Here is a 6,776-nt window from a genome sequence, read left to right on the forward strand (position 1 = left end):
CTTAACTGTGGAAGAAGAATTAGTGGAGCAGGGGATGTCATGACCCCCCCCCCCCCCCCAGTTATTATTACACTTAGATTGATCTTCTAAAAACCTATAAGCCTTTGAGGCTACTTTACTAAGGAAACTACCCCCAGTCATTATATCAAGAACCTCTTTATGGTGATGTAAAATCCCTTTGAAAAAGGCACGAACAAGCGTGTCTTTCGCAAGGTTATGATGCAGACATTCGATAAGAAGATCAGTGAAACGATTCCAGACCTCTAAAAAGGATTCATGAGGATTCTGACAGAAAAAATAAATCTTTTGAAGCATTTCATCTGTCTTTAGTGGTGGGTAAAAATGTTCCATGAACAATTGAACAAGTTTGCCCCATGAGTTCACAGAATTAGGCGTTTGGGCAGTTAACTAAGATGTCGCCTTATCGGCTTGGGTGAAAGGAAACACCCTTAGTTTAATTTGTTCCGAACCTACGGTAGGATGATGAAATGTGGTAAAAACTTGTTCTATCTTACACATATGCTGATAAGGCTTCTCGTGGTCTAACCCATGAAAAACCGATAACAAATTAAATATATTCGGGGGAATTCGAAAATCCCCCACTGGGTCTGCAAGAACGATGCATGACTTAAGGCTATTGTTTAGGGCTTTGTAAAAATCAGAGAGAGGAGTCTAAGTTTCTTAAGCCATTGGTGAAGGTGTAATGTATGATATTCTAGATAGGCATGTGCGTTGACGTTTACGGTAGATAACGTTAGATAGTTTACTCTTACTGGACCTTAATCTCATGCAAGGCTAAGGCCAATATGAAAAAACCACTAGCAGCAGTCAAACAACAACATGATATGCTAGAATTAAAACTCCTCTGACAGTAGAAACGAGGAGTGAAAGAAGGAGTACCTAAATGCCTCCTTGCTACGTGTATGAATAGCGTCTTTGATACGCGATCTTAATGTATTGAAGAAGTTTGGAACACTGAATAGTAAAAATAACTTGAACAAAATGAGAGCCGGTGACTAACTTGTGAAAATCGAGCTTCTTCAGAAAGGGCGCGGCGCGCTTAGAAATAGGGTACCCAAGGGCAAGGGCGCATCAAGGAACTGTTCGAAGAATTTTTTTTCCAGTAACAAGAGGGTGGGCATGCTTAAATAATAGAGTTAAGAGGGCGCGTGCGCGCTCAAGGTACTATTCCAAAGAAAAAAATATGAAAAACAACAACCACAGTTAGAAACTAAACAATCGGGTGGGTGGGTGAAATGGGATATTGGAAGAATCGGAAACACAATGGGAAACTAATCTAACAAAACTAAGATGGCAGTGGCGCCATTTGATAATTATAAAAACTAACTTTTACTATATCTTAACTAATTATGCTAAGAAGAAGTAAAAACATGGATTTACTCTAGTTGTTTATCAAAGTTCTACTCTCAATTATCTTATAATAAAAGGGAGTCAAAATTCCTTCCACTCCTAGTTTCTTAAACGTAATAATTTCTCTAAGTTAACAATTCTATAATATCAATTAGAGCAATAATTAAATTATACTAATATGGTGAAAATAGCTAATTAAGATATGCAAATTTATATTATGGCAATTTAATTAGAAGATGTGAATAAGAAGAAGAAATTAGGGGGGTTTGATTCCACCTTGATTAATTCTTAATATGTTATCATAGATTTGTTGTAATCCTAATATTTATGTTTTCATATAAAGGTTAGGTCTTTTTAATCCCTAATTATTCATGGTAATCTCTACCAACTAATAATTAGCATGTGAGGCAATTGAATCCCATTCTCATGGTGAATTAATTATCTTATAGAGTGGAATAGATTACTACAACTATTCTATACTAACACATCAAGTCTTCATCAAAGCTTTAATCAAACCCCTCTAATGAAGGTTTAGCTAAGATTCATTAGAATATCATAATTAAAATAATAAGAATAAGACATAATTGAAACAATATAAATAACTTGGCCCTATTAATGGTGTATAGGCTAGAAAACAATAATTAGGTTTAAAACTAAGAAGAAAACTAATTTATTATCTAATGATAGGATTAGAGAATAGAGTTTAGCCTTAGTCCTCTTTATATAAGAGAGGGCTAGGTTTACAATTTCGTGCATGGGCTTTGGAGCTATGTTTTGGGCCACTAAATTAAGCCCAAAACCTAATTACTTTAGTCTAAAAAGGGTTTCTCTGCACGAATTTACTGCAACAACTATTTCGTCCACTTTTACTCTTCTAATTGGATCAAGGCCTAGACCGTTAGAAATCTCTTTCCGAGTCGGTCGTTTTGACATATCGTAGGCCCAATTCCGAGGTCTGAATCCAAAGATACGGCCTGTGGAAGTTCTGTTGACTTTTATGCTCTATTTCTGCCCGCATTAACTTTGACTTTTCATCTTTGACTGGGTTTTAAAAATGTTTTTTCTCCTTGAAACTTGGGCTTTAACCATAGAAATTCTTAGCAACCAACATTTTCTCCTTTCTCTTGCAAAAGTGATATATTTCTTCACATATTTGACTCCAATACCTGAAATACACAAAAACACATAAACAGTACTAACTCTTATTTATTATAAACATAATTGGTCTAAATATAATATTATTAAGGGATTAAGACTATAGTTTTGGGCTCTTATCAGAGGTCTACTAATACTTTTAGTTTTTCTTTTGTCATCGCCTCTAGAATGAGATGGCTCTCTACATCCGCCTCTCTCTTGCATTTCTGTGACAAGGATTTCTGAGTGACTGGAGCTACTATGTGCGTCCTTTCTTGTCTTGTCATAGAGGTCTTCTAATTTCTTCCACAAGCTAAAAGTGGTGGTCTCTTGGGATACAAGATGAATTACATTGTCGTCAATCCATTGTCTAATGCACCTTATTGTGTTTCCATCAAACATCTTCCAATCGGCATCGGATACTGTATCCGGTTTTACCTCTCCATTCTCAATGGGTTGTGTCAAGTCCTCGCAATAAAGCAAATCGTCTATCTTAGCTTTCCAAATGATGTAGTTACTTCTATTTAGACTAGTCATGCGGGTGTTTATAGAATGATCCATCTCAACAAACTATTTCAACTCAAATCTCCTTTTAGGAATTTAATCAAATACCTTTCGAGCAAAGTTTGGAACAACAACATTTGTGATTGATCTAACCAGCACGGCTTTGATATCACTTGTTGGGGAAAACAATACCAATCAAACCCCACTAAGATAGTTTGCATATGGACATTCTAAACTCCAATCGAAATCTAAGCTTTTACTATAACCAACAACCTCTAGTCTAAGCAATGAAATTAACTATCACAAATAAGCAATATAACAATGTAAAGTAAAAACATAACACAATGAAACAAAATTTACCGTGGTTCGGCCAATTATGTCTATGTCCACAAGAGTCAATCCTTTAATAAGTAGTGTCGGCTCATCTTGAAGGCCAAAAATGCAACCGCCTAAGGCCTCACTTTAAGGAAGGCCTCATAATCTCCTATAACTTTACAAAATCTCCAAAAACTTCCTTAAAAATAGGCCTCAATTTACTCATATTATGAACCCAAAGAAATTACCAAAGATAGGACTCTCAAGTGGACATAATCTTATGAACTATTCATAAATATTTGGCTTACAGCTAGTATATTCTTAACAAATAGGCCTCCTTTTATACTATTCCTAAAAAAAACCTTTCTTTTTTATTTTAGTTAATAACTTTCACTTTGTAGGGGTTTTTTTTATAGTTAACGAATGCCATATTTTGAGTTTCCGTCTTAAGCCTCAAGTTGGGTCGACTCGACCCTATTTATAAGTATGGGAAGGAATATTACAATCACTTCTCCGAAATATCTCCAACGCTTACTAGATCTCTCATCAATTATATCTCTCCTTACAAGCCTTTTCTCTTTGCAAGCGCAGCTAAGAGTTTTATCTCAATTTTGGTTGCACTCAAAATTGGTTTCTCTAAAAAACTTGTAATGTTGCTCAAAAACCTAACTTTGGTTTTATAGTATTCTGAAATTTTGGCAAGCTGCGAAATTTCGATTTCATCCAACATGCCAATGACAAGATATCATGTCCAAACGACATGACGAGATCGTTGCTAACCTTTGGTTCGATGTGAGCAGATCGTTCGGAGGCTCGAATTCCAGAAGTATTCCCTTCAAACGATGTCATAGGGTCGTTCAAGCTACATATGCGATGCCACCAGGTCGTTCCAGATATGGTGAGAGACCCCAACAATTACAACCATTAATGTTATGCTTCGAGATTATACACCCACCTACCAGTGTGTATGTCAATACAAATCTACGGTTACAAGGTTCCAGGATAGTTAGACATACAATTTTGGAACAACAAAATGGACTTGAGTCGAAATTTGAAATCGGTTAAGACTGTTAGGAGACCTTTTCCTCGTTAGCCCAAGGATCGAAAACTTTTCTCTCACTTTTCATAATGCATTTATATATATGATAGCTAATTTAGAACATATATAGTCCCTTTATTTATTGGGTTTTTAAGACATACCTCCCCCCCCCCCCACCACAAATTTATAATTATGAATTAGACATATTCCCTTATTCTAATTTTTTTTAGACATACTCTCCCCACCCCCACCCACTTTAACGTTTGATGCCAGTCAACTAGATTTGACTTTCATTGACCGTTAGTACATGTTTTTAATTTTCTTCTAATAAAAAAATAATAATAATCTAAAACTCTCATAATGAAATGCCGAATATGTCCTCAATAATTTCTATTTCGTATGCAATTTGCTATTTAAAATCAAGTATTTATATTCTACTATTTAACAAGCATGAACCAATGATCGCACTCAACGGGTGTTTAAAGTTTTAATTTATATATTTGATGGTCATTGAAAGCATATTCGACATTTCATCATAGGAGTTTTAAATTATTATTATTATTATTTTATTGGAAGAAAATAAAAACCTAAACTAATGGTTAATGAGAGTCAAACCTAATTGATTGACATCAAGCGCCAAGGAGGAGAGCATGTCTAAAGAAAATTAGAGTGGCGGGTTATGTCTAATTCACAATTATAAATGGGGGGAGGGTATCTCTAAATAACCCTTATTTATTTGGATTTTCAAGAATTTGTTACAAATGAACTCCAACAGTTTAAATTAACAGCTAGGTTCCAGTTGAAGTTCATATTTTTTTGAAATATTTAACTATATGTGATTGAAATCTATGGGCAATTGGGATCTTGATCATCACCCACTAAATTAAGGATGTAGTGTGACCATGAGTTTGTGGGTTGTGGGTTGGGGATCCATCACAGCTCACTGAGAAATAGTAAAAAGACTATCTAACTTGGCATACCGACTTCAGGTTTAGCACGTACATTTGGGTTTCTTATGTAGTTATGTGTTTTGTTACACTTTGATACATCATACATGATTGTGAACTTGTGAGGCTGATAGTCTTCATGACTTCATCATTTCCATTTACCTAACCATGAAGGAGGGAAATGGTAATTAGAATCATGGCCCAAAATATCTCAGAGATATCCGATATCTCGCCGATATATCTCGGTAAATTAGTACACCGATATCGATATTTCCGACATATATCCACCGAATATTAAACCCCTTTTTTTCCGAGATATATCGGAATTTCCGATATGAAAGTTTATATCGCCGAGATAATCGATATTTTCGAGATAATCGATATATATCAGTTGACTTTTTGACCAATTGTTAATAATTTAATATTAAAATTTCCGAAATATCCGATATATCCTCGATATATCGGCGAGATATCCGAGATATATCGGTGAGATATCCGATATTTTAGAAATTTTGGACTGGTCACCAAAAAAACCGAGATATCCGATATATCCGATATATCTGATATATCTCGGTTTTTGGGTACACCGATATATTAACCGATATCGAAATTTTGGGCCTTGATTAGAATAGACCCGACCCTGAGATTCAGACAGCGATAAGTATAAGAAAGTTTACATTTTTTTTTTTGTACTATCTGCCTGTCGAAGGATTCGATTTTCCAGTAACCGGTTACTGAGATCAAATCCCAGCAACCGTTACAAGTCACCGTTGATTTAGATCCGAGATGTGTGCGCCGAGACTTGTGTGTTTGTGCCGAGATCCGTAACCAAGACAATCTAACGGCAACTTGTAATGGTTGTTGGGATTTGATCCCAGTAACCGGCCTAGCCGGACTCTTGATCGAATACTTGACTGCCGTTTAAAATATGCCAATGGAGAACACGTACGGCATTTATGAGCGACAACAACTTGTTCATACAGTGATTTTTGTTGTAATTGTAGACAACTATCTATTCCGGCTTGTTCATATTTCCGATTGCCATGCATGTTTTTTCGCATGAGTTTCTTATTTGATTAGGTACATTCTAATCCATGTATGGTCGGAATAAACCGAAAGACATAAACTTATATTATTTTGTCCAATAATGTGATCATTTTCATTGCAAGTGTAGGCACCATCCACCCTATTATCCCGGCACGGCATGTTCAGATTTCTGATCGCCATATTTTTTTTTTTTGCATGACTTTATATATGCACAGTGGGAATAAATCGAGCGACATAAACATATTTCATGCCAATTGATTTTCGTTGCAAGTGTAGATGCCTTACTTTTTGCACGAGTTTGTTATATGATTAGGTACATTCTAACGCATGGTCGAAATAAATCCGGCCAACATACGTTCAAAAACAGTTGGGGGATCAACTCATACATACGATCAGAGACATTTATTGGGGATTGCCTC

At 35.7% G+C, this 6,776-nt stretch overlaps 1 non-coding gene across 1 annotated transcript; it reads left to right on the forward strand.

The window, feature by feature from the left end:
* Positions 1-211: 211 nt before the first annotated feature.
* LOC147482223 (small nucleolar RNA R71) lies at positions 212-315 on the forward strand. The gene has a single exon (XR_015207106.1). It is a non-coding gene; the product is annotated as a small nucleolar RNA R71 (small nucleolar RNA).
* Positions 316-6,776: the final 6,461 nt, after the last annotated feature.

This window comes from Coptis chinensis, chromosome 8 (genome assembly GCF_015680905.1).
Source record: "Coptis chinensis isolate HL-2020 chromosome 8, ASM1568090v1, whole genome shotgun sequence".
Taxonomy (NCBI): Eukaryota; Viridiplantae; Streptophyta; class Magnoliopsida; order Ranunculales; family Ranunculaceae; genus Coptis; species Coptis chinensis.